Genomic DNA, 10,000 nt, shown 5'->3' with positions numbered 1-10,000 from the left:
TGAGGCAGATCGTTCCAGCGATAAGATGGGTTTTAGTCCAACATGAAGAGAGATGTGAATTGTTGAATGATGCTTCATTGGCTGTGGGACAGGTCAGGGTGAAGTCTGTATCGACTGGAAGGGGAGACATTAAATCAGCTGCAGGTACCACTTCAGATTGGAGATTTGAATGTGAAATATGGCCATTATAGCTGGAGGATGGTTGGGATTGGGAATTAAATGTCCCACGTTATAGGGTTTACAGGACTGAGTGGGAAAACACCAGCAGTGGTGCTGTACCCTTCTTGATGAGAAGCAATATGACTTCAACAGTGAGGGAGGGTATAATAGGGGGAAAGGAGTCACTGGAGGCTGTGTGGATGGAACTGTGGAACAGGTAAGGGTCTGACCTCCCTGTTAGCAGCTCTGAGCTGTTGGGCTCATATAAATGCAGAAATTACACACGTGTGAGGGCAAAACCAGACGAGTGTTAATAGGGGCTTTTTAACTTGAATGTAGATTGGGAGAGGCAGAGGGGCACCTGTCAGAAAGGTAGGGAATTTCGGGAGTGTTTCCCAGGGTGTTACAGGGGGACAAGTGATACTGGATTTAGGCAGGAGCTGGATTAAATTTGTAATCTCATTGCGTGTGGGCGTTTCTCAAATAGTGATCATAACGAGATCGTGTTCGATGTAGCGTTTGTAAATCAATCCATTCCGAGAGTTTTAGATTGAGGTAAGAACAGCTTGAACAAGATAAAGCAGAGCCTGTCTGTGGTAGACTGGGGAAAAATCGGTTAACGGGTAAAGCAAACGTTTAACACAATACAAAAGCAGTTTCTACCCCTGAAGGTGGGAAAATCTCCACCTCACAGAAAACACAGCCGTGGGAAATTAAAAAGAATGTAAATGGAAAAGGAGAGGTTTCCAAAAAACCAGCACAGATCCAGCTGAATGACCAGCTGCAAGGCAGTTTTTGAGAGCAACAAGAAGTAATATTTATAGATCCATAAAGGGGAAGGAGACAGGCAGGAGCAATGTTGGCTCAGTAAAGACTGAAAGTGGGGGTATTATCAATATCTAGGGACAAATAATAGACATGTCGCACAATTATTTCCCCGTCAGCTGGAAAGGGAGGTGAACTTGTCAGAGGTCCCAAGGAAATTAGTGGATTTGGGGGATGGGGACGGAATCAAATGGTGTCAGTAAACCATTATTCTTGAGGAAATTAATGGAATTAAAGAATGACCAATCTCTGTGTTCTGACTGTTCCTATCCGAGGGTGTTAACGGACGTAGGCACCTTAACCATCATCTTTGCGTTGCCCAGGTACTGGGGTTGTCCCTCTGGATTGGAAAATTGCACATGTCACTCTGTTTGAGAGGGGCAAGAGGGGGAAACCAATGAATTACAGACCAGTCAGTCTCATATCTGTTGGGGGAGGGAGGGGGGGGGATCGTTGGAGTCTGTTACCAAGGACCGGGTGGCTGAAAACATTGCAATTTCTCAGAGAGCCAGCCTGGATTGATGACAGGAGGATAAACGAAGGCAGAAGCACGTGGAGCTCCGGGCAGGTTACTGACTCGGCTGGGAAGGTGATGAGTGGCAGGGGCCAGAAGGTAGGTTTTATTGGGGAGCTACTCAAATGGGCCGGATATGACCAGTAATGTCCCACAGGGATCTGTGTTAGTGCCTCAAGTTATTCACAATATCTATTAATGATAATGGCAAAGAAGGTCAAACATCCAAATTTGCGTAGGACACAAAGTTATGTGGCATCAAAGAGAGTGTAGATGATGCTCTACTGAATGGGTCAGACTGACAGACGGATCTCAGTACGATTAAGTGAGGGGTTCTCCATGTCAGATTGAAAAGCGGTTAATCTGGGTACTTTCTCAATGGTATGAAGTTAAATAAAGTGGATGTCCACAGCCTTGTCATGACTCAGGTGCAGCAAAACAAGTGAGGGAGCTGGCTTTACTGTGGAGTGGACTTGGGTACGGCGTTGCAGAGGTGAAGCTGCAGTTCTACAAAACCCTGGTTAGACCCCACTTGGACCTCTGTGAGCAGATCAGGGCACCACCCCCTTCAGAAGGATACAGTGGAGGGAGTGCAGTGGAGGGTTCCCAGAATGATACCTGCACTTCAGGGGTTCAGTTCTGGAGAGAGATAATACAGGGTGTAGGTTTGCTCACTGAGCTGTAGGATTGATACCCAGACGTTTCATTACCTGGCTCGGTAACATCATCAGTGGGGACCTCCAGGTGAAGCGAAGCTGTTGTCTCCTGCTTTCTATTTATAGCTTTCTCCTGGATGGGGGTTCCTGGGGTTGGTGGTGATGTCATTTCCTGTTAGTTTTCGGAGGGGTTGAGAGATGGTATCTAGATCTATGTGTTTGTTTATGGCGTTGTGGTTGGAGTGCCAGGCCTCGAGGAATTCTCTGGCATGTCTTTGTCTGGAACCCCTCCGAAAACAAACAGGAAATGACATCACCACCAACCCCAGGAACCCCCATCCAGGAGAAAGATATAAATAGAAAGCAGGAGACAACAGCTTCGCTTCACTTGGAGGTCCCCACTGATGATGTTACCGAGCCAGGTAATGAAACGTCTGGGTATCAAACCTACAGCTCAGCGAGCAAACCTACACCTGAGCTACAAACCTTGGAAAAAAGAGATAATATAAATGAGGCCTGTTTTCCTCTCGAATTTAGAAGGCTCTTTGTCGGGGTGGGGGTGATCTGATCGATGCCTTTAAGATATTAACGGGAAAAGACCAGCTCTCTCCTTGGATGCTGCCTGAACTGCTGTGCTCTTCCAGCACCACTAGTCCAGATCGATCAAGATGAACCGTTTTCACTGGTGGGAGACTCCAGGAAGAGTTAGAGCCAGTGTGTTCAGGAGAGAAGCACAAAGGGCGGCCGAGATCTCTTCCACAAATCGCCAGCAGAAACTGGATCCGTTGTTAAATCTGAGGTAGGGAAACCTTTGCTATGCAAAGGGATGCGGAGGGAGGCCTCAGATCTCTGAATGGTGAACAGCCTCAAGGGCTACTCCTGTTCCTACATTCCCCCCCCCCCCCCAACCCAGTCTGTAAAACTGGGTGAGTGAGGAGATCTCCTGTGTTCAAATGCAAGCAGCTTTGTTCACGTTCTCAAATGGAAAACACTGTGTGACTTCAGCCTGATGTTATGGACTACCTTGTTCCCTTTGCGGTGACCCAGCAGATGAGAGCTGACCGGAACCTGACATGGGTGAGTGGAAGAGGTTGAGATTTTTGGATTGGTTTCAGTTCCCATACTACGGGCTGGGTCCGTGTGCCGCCGCGCCAAGTGACAGAATACCCACCTGCTCTCGCTGAGCTGTGGATATGTTTCTAATCATTCTGTCAAAAATGTCGTTTTACACCCCTCTGGGACTTGAACCTGGGCCTCCTGGTCCACAGGTAGAGGCGCTACCACAGTGCCGCTGGTAAGTGGCAGATGATTCTCCCCTCATCAAGTCAGCCATTTTGTTTTCTCTTTCATCTGTTAACCACCGAATGGATGATCCATCTCAACCTCCTCCAGTGGTCCCTAGCATCACAGATATCAGTCTCTTCAGTCGATTCAATTCACTCCACGTGACATCAAGAAACAATTGGAGACATTGGAAAGACTATGGGCCCTGAGAACATCCTGGCACCTGTCCTGCAGACTTGTGCCCCAGAACTTGCCGCTCCCCCATGCCAAGCTGTTTCAGTAATGGTGACAACACTGGCATCTCCCCTGACGATGTGGGGAAATTGCCCGGGGATGTCCTCTACATCGATTCCACCCGGCCGATTACCGCCCCCCCATCAGTCACCTTGACCATGGGGAAGGTGGTATCAAGCAGCACCCACTCAGCAATAACCTGCTCAGTGATGCCCAGGTTGGGCTCCCCCAGGGTCTCTCAGCTCCTGACCTCATTACAGTCTTGGTTCACACATGGAGTTCCAGAGGGGAGGGGAGAGGGACAGGCCTCGATGTGATTCAACCGAGTGGGGCATCACGGAGCCCTGGGAAAACTGGAATCGATGGGTATTGGGGGGGGGGGGGGGGGGGGGGCACACAATCCACTGGTTGGGGTCAGACCTGGCACAGGGGAAGGTGGTCCTGGTTGTTGGAGGGTCAGTCATCTCAGCTCCAAGACATCACGACAGGAGTCCCTCAGGGTAGTGTCCTAGACCCCAACCACCTTCAGCTCCTTCATCAATGACCTTCCCTCCGCGATAAGGTCCGAAGTGGGAATGTTCACTGAGAATTACACAGTGTTCAGTGATTCCTCAGATACTGAAGCAGTCCGTGTTCAAATGCAACATTCTCACCACACAAAAGCCAGCCAGGCCAACAACACACAATCTGACCACCGTCCCTTGGCATTCAATGATGTTACCATCACTCAACTCCCCCACTATCAACATCCTGCAGCGAGTAACTCCCCTCCTGACTCTCCCCCCAAAGCCTGTCCCACCATCTACAAGGCCCAGGTCAGGAGGGTGAGGGGAATACTCCCCACTTGCCCCTGGATGGGGGCAGCTCCAACAACACTCAAGAAGCTTGACCCCATCCAGGGACAAAGCAGCCCCCACCCCACCCCCACCCCGCTGGATTGGCCCCCCCACCCACAAACATCCCCCTCCCTCCCTCCCCCCACCGACGCTCAGTAGCAGTGGTGTGGACCATCTACAAGATGCCCTGCAGAAATTCCCCAAAGACCCTCAGGCAGCACCTTCCAAACCCCACGGCCACTTCCATCCAGAAGGACCAAGGGGCAGCAGGTACATGGGAACACCAGCCCCCTGCGAGTTCCCCTCCGAGCCCCTCACCATCCCGACTCGGAAAGATATCGCCCTCCCTTCAGTGTGGCTGGGTCAGAATCCTGGAATCCCCTCCCCCAGGGGCATTGGGGGTCAACCCACATCACATGGGGGTCAAGGAGGGAGCTCACCCCCACCTTCTCAAGGAGGGGGGGGGGGCAACTAGGGACAGGGCAAGGAATACTGGGCCCAGCCAGTGATACCCACATCCCATGAGTGATGATTTGTCCGTAAGCTCCAGAGGAAGAGTTGTTGTGAAATGGGAGGGGGATTACACGGGTGTTCATAACCAAGCTCCAGATTTTGGAAAGGACTGAAAGGGCAATGCGCGGGGCCTGGAATTTGGGAACGGAGGGGTAAAATGGGACACAGCTCAGAGCCATCCCGGTGGAGAGAGGGCGCAGGGAGACAGAGGTCACAGTCAGTGTGGATGGACAGAGCCAAGGATTGGCATCGATACAAGAGCCCAACCCACAAGAGGATGTTCCAAATCACTTCGCAGCTCATCAAACACCAGTCACTGCGCTCACGACTGCAACAGGGTGACGTGATTCTTCCCAGCACAATTCCCAAAGCAGCTTCCCTCACCATTCTGATGGTGTCGAAGGTGTCAGCCCCCAACAGGTTCCCGGAGTGTGACAGAGTTCCCAGGAATATCCACCGAAGCTCTCACATCAACAAAAACACATTGAGGACAATGTGGTAGGAGACAGAGTTACTGGATCAGTGTTAACCATGCAGTCAGAGGGTCATAGTGCTGAGGGAGGGCCGCACTGTCAGAGGGTCATAGCGCTGAGGGAGGGCCGCACTGTCAGAGGGTCATAGTGCTGAGGGAGGGCCGCACTGTCAGAGGGTCATAGCGCTGAGGGAGGGCCGCACTGTCAGAGGGTCATAGTGCTGAGGGAGGGCCGCACTGTCAGAGGGTCATAGCGCTGAGGGAGGGCCGCACTGTCAGAGGGTCATAGTGCTGAGGGAGGGCCGCACTGTCAGAGGGTCATAGTGCTGAGGGAGGGCCGCACTGTCAGAGGGTCATAGTGCTGAGGGAGGGCCGCACTGTCAGAGGGTCATAGTGCTGAGGGAGGGCCGCACTGTCAGAGGGTCATAGTGCTGAGGGAGGGCCGCACTGTCAGAGGGTCATAGTGCTGAGGGAGGGCCGCACTGTCGGACGGTCAGTACTGAGGGAGGGCCGCACTGTCGGAGGGTCAGTGCTGAGGGAGGGCCGCACTGTCGGAGGGTCAGTGCTGAGGGAGGGCCGCACTGTCGGAGGGTCAGTGCTGAGGGAGGGCCGCACTGTCGGACGGTCAGTGCTGAGGGAGGGCCGCACTGTCGGACGGTCAGTGCTGAGGGAGTGCAGCACTGTCGGAGGGTCAGTGCTGAGGGAGCGCCGCACTGTCGGAGGGTCAGTGCTGAGGGAGGGCCGCACTGTCGGTGGGTCAGTACTGAGGGAGGGCCGCACTGTCGGAGGGTCAGGACTGAGGGAGGGCCGCACTGTCGGAGGGTCAGGACTGAGGGAGGGCCGCACTGTCGGAGGGTCAGTGCTGAGGGAGGGCCGCACTGTCGGAGGGTCAGTGCTGAGGGAGGGCCGCACTGTCGGACGGTCAGTGCTGAGGGAGGGCCGCACTGTCGGACGGTCAGTGCTGAGGGAGTGCAGCACTGTCGGAGGGTCAGTGCTGAGGGAGCGCCGCACTGTCGGAGGGTCAGTGCTGAGGGAGGGCCGCACTGTCGGTGGGTCAGTACTGAGGGAGGGCCGCACTGTCGGAGGGTCAGGACTGAGGGAGGGCCGCACTGTCGGAGGGTCAGGACTGAGGGAGGGCTGCACTGTCGGAGGGTCAGTGCTGAGGGAGGGCCGCACTGTCGGAGGGTCAGGACTGAGGGAGTGCCGCACTGTCGGAGGGTCAGTACTGAGGGAGAGCTGCACTGTCGGTGGGTCAGTACTGAGGGAGGGCCGCACTGTCGGAGGGTCAGGACTGAGGGAGGGCCGCACTGTCGGAGGGTCAGGACTGAGGGAGGGCTGCACTGTTGGAGGGTCAGTACTGAGGGAGTGCCGCACTGTCGGAGGGTCAGTACTGAGGGAGGGCCGCACTGTCAGAGCGTCAGTACTGAGGGAGGGCCGCACTGTCGGAGGGTCAGGACTGAGGGAGGGCCGCACTGTCGGAGGGTCAGGACTGAGGGAGGGCTGCACTGTCGGAGGGTCAGTACTGAGGGAGTGCTGCACTGTCGGAGGGTCAGTACTGAGGGAGTGCCGCACTGTCGGTGAGTCAGTACTGAGGGAGGGCCGCACTGTCGGAGGGTCAGGACTGAGGGAGGGCCGCACTGTCGGAGGGTCAGGACTGAGGGAGGGCTGCACTGTTGGAGAGTCAGTGCTGAGGGAGTGCCGCACTGTCGGAGGGTCAGGACTGAGGGAGTGCCGCACTGTCGGAGGGTCAGGACTGAGGGAGGGCCGCACTGTCGGAGGGTCAGGACTGAGGGAGGGCTGCACTGTTGGAGGGTCAGTGCTGAGGGAGTGCCGCACTGTCGGAGGGTCAGGACTGAGGGAGTGCCGCACTGTCGGAGGGTCAGGACTGAGGGAGTGCCGCAATGTCGGAGGGTCAGTGCTGAGGGAGTGCCGCACTGTCGGAGGGTCAGTACTGAGGGAGGGCCGCACTGTCGGAGGGTCAGTGCTGAGGGAGGGCCGCACTGTCGGAGGGTCAGTACTGAGGGAGTGCCGCACTGTCGGAGGGTCAGTACTGAGGGAGAGCCGCACTGTCGGAGGGTCAGTACTGAGGGAGGGCCGCACTGTCGGAGGGTCAGTACTGAGGGAGGGCCGCACTGTCGGAGGGTCAGTACTGAGGGAGGGCCGCACTGTCGGAGGGTCAGTACTGAGGGAGCCCCGCACTGTCGGAGGGTCAGTACTGAGGGAGGGCCGCACTGTCGGAGGGTCAGTACTGAGGGAGGGCCACACTGTCGGAGGGTCAGTACTGAGGGAGGGCCGCACTGTCGGATGGTCAGTACTGAGGGAGGGCCGCACTGTCGGAGGGTCAGTGCTTAGGGAGGGCCGCACTGTCGGAGGGTCAGTACTGAGGGAGGGCCGCACTGTCGGAGGGTCAGTGCTGAGGGAGTGCCGCACTGTCGGAGGGTCAGTACTGAGGGAGGGCCGCACTGTTGGATGGTCAGTACTGAGGGAGGGCCGCACTGTCGGAGGGTCAGTACTGAGGGAGGGCCGCACTGTCGGAGGGTCAGTACTGAGGGAGCCCCGCACTGTCGGAGGGTCAGTACTGAGGGAGGGCCACACTGTCGGAGGGTCAGTACTGAGGGAGGGCCGCACTGTCGGATGGTCAGTACTGAGGGAGGGCCGCACTGTCGGAGGGTCAGTACTGAGGGAGTGCCGCACTGTCGGAGGGTCAGTACTGAGGGAGGGCCGCACTGTCGGAGGGTTAGTACTGAGGGAGTGCCGCACTGTCGGAGGGTCAGTGCTGAGGGAGCGCCGCACTGTCGGAGGGTCAGTGCTGAGGGAATGCCTCTACAGCTCCTACACCCCCTCCCTATCTCTGTAATCCCCTCCAGCCCCGACCCCCCCTCCCTGTCTGTGTAACCCTCTCCAGCCCCGACCCCCCCCTCCCTGTCTGTGTAACCCTCTCCAGCCCCGACCCCCCCTCCCTGTCTGTGGAACCCCCTCCAGCCCCGACCCCCCCCTCCCTGTCTGTGGAACCCCCTCCAGCCCCGACCCCCCCTCCCTGTCTCTGTAACCCCCTCCAGCCCCGACCCCCCCTCCCTGTCTGTGGAACCCCCTCCAGCCCCGACCCCCCCCTCCCTATCTGTGTAACCCCCTCCAGCCCCGACCCCCCCTCCCTGTCTCTGTAACCCCCTCCAGCCCCGACCCCCCCCTCCCTGTCACTGTAACCCCCTCCAGCCCCGACCCCCCCTCCCTGTCTGTGGAACCCCCTCCAGCCCCGACCCCCCCCCTCCCTATCTGTGTAACCCCCTCCAGCCCCGACCCCCCCTCCCTGTCACTGTAACCCCCTCCAGCCCCGACCCCCCCTCCCTGTCTGTGGAACCCCCTCCAGCCCCTACACCCCCTCCCTATCTCTGTAATCCCCTCCAGCCCCTACACCCCCTCCCTATCTCTGTAACCCCCTCCATCCCCTACACCCCCTCCCTATCTCTGTAACCCTCTCCAGCCCCGACCCCCCCCTCCCTGTCTGTGTAACCCCCTCCAGCCCCGACCCCCCCTCCCTGTCTGTGTAACCCCCTCCAGCCCCGACCCCCCCCCTCCCTGTCTGTGTAACCCCCTCCAGCCCCGACCCCCCCCTCCCTGTCTCTGTAACCCCCTCCATGATCTTCGATTACAGCCCCCTAACCATCCCCGGATTCCCATCACTTGCCCCCCCCTCTGCCTGACCCTTCATGTCCCTGAGCTCCCGAACTCTCTCGCTGAAGCTCCCCTTCTCCCTCTCCGTCCCTCTCATCTCCGTGTTGGCGATGTATGGAGATTGGATCGGAGTAGGTTTTCCGAGGGCAGAGGAGAATGACGGGGTTTGGGGTGCAGTGTGTTGTGTCGGATTGGGATGGATAAAGTTCCGAGGGGTGTGGACGGAGGAGACGGGAAAACAACCTTTCGCTCCTGATGGTGGGGTCAGTGATCTGTGGGGCAGGGGTCACTGGGTTAAGGTGAGGGGCAGGAGGTTTTGAGGGGATGTGAGGATTGGTTTATTATCCCTCGGGGATTGTGAGGGGAGTCCGGAAATCCGTGTCTGTGTGAGAGAGAGACAGAGAGAGAGAGAGAGAGAAGGGGAGAGAGAGAGAGAGAGAGAGAGAGAGAAGGGGGGAGAGAGAGAGAGAGAGAGTGAGAAACAGACAGAGATAGAGACCGAGAGAGAGAGAGAGACAGAGAAAGAGAGAGAGAGAGAGAGAAGGGGAGAGAGAGAGAGAGAGACAGAGAAAGAGAGAGAGAGAGAGAGAAAGGGGGAGAGAGAGAGAGAGAGAGAGAGAAGGGGAGAGAGAGAGAGAGAGAGAGAGAGAAGGGGGGAGAGAGAGAGAGACAGAGTGAGAAACAGACAGAGATAGAGACCGAGAGAGAGAGAGAGAGAGACAGAGAAAGAGAGAGAGAGAGAGAGAGACAGACAGAGAGAGAGAGAGACAGAGAGACACAGAGAGATCAAGAGAGAGATAGAGAGACAGACAGAAATAGAGTGGGAGAGAGACAG

At 56.7% G+C, this 10,000-nt stretch overlaps 1 protein-coding gene across 1 annotated transcript in view; it reads left to right on the top strand.

The window, feature by feature from the left end:
• The window catches only part of LOC140468612 (uncharacterized), a 1,157,363-nt gene that overhangs the window by 680,939 nt on the left and 466,424 nt on the right, over positions 1–10,000 (top strand). The window lies entirely within an intron of this gene.

This window comes from Chiloscyllium punctatum, chromosome 47 (genome assembly GCF_047496795.1).
Source record: "Chiloscyllium punctatum isolate Juve2018m chromosome 47, sChiPun1.3, whole genome shotgun sequence".
Classification (NCBI taxonomy): domain Eukaryota; kingdom Metazoa; phylum Chordata; class Chondrichthyes; order Orectolobiformes; family Hemiscylliidae; genus Chiloscyllium; species Chiloscyllium punctatum.
The sequence above is the reverse complement of the archived record's forward strand: the minus strand, read 5'-3'. Positions and strand labels throughout refer to the sequence as shown.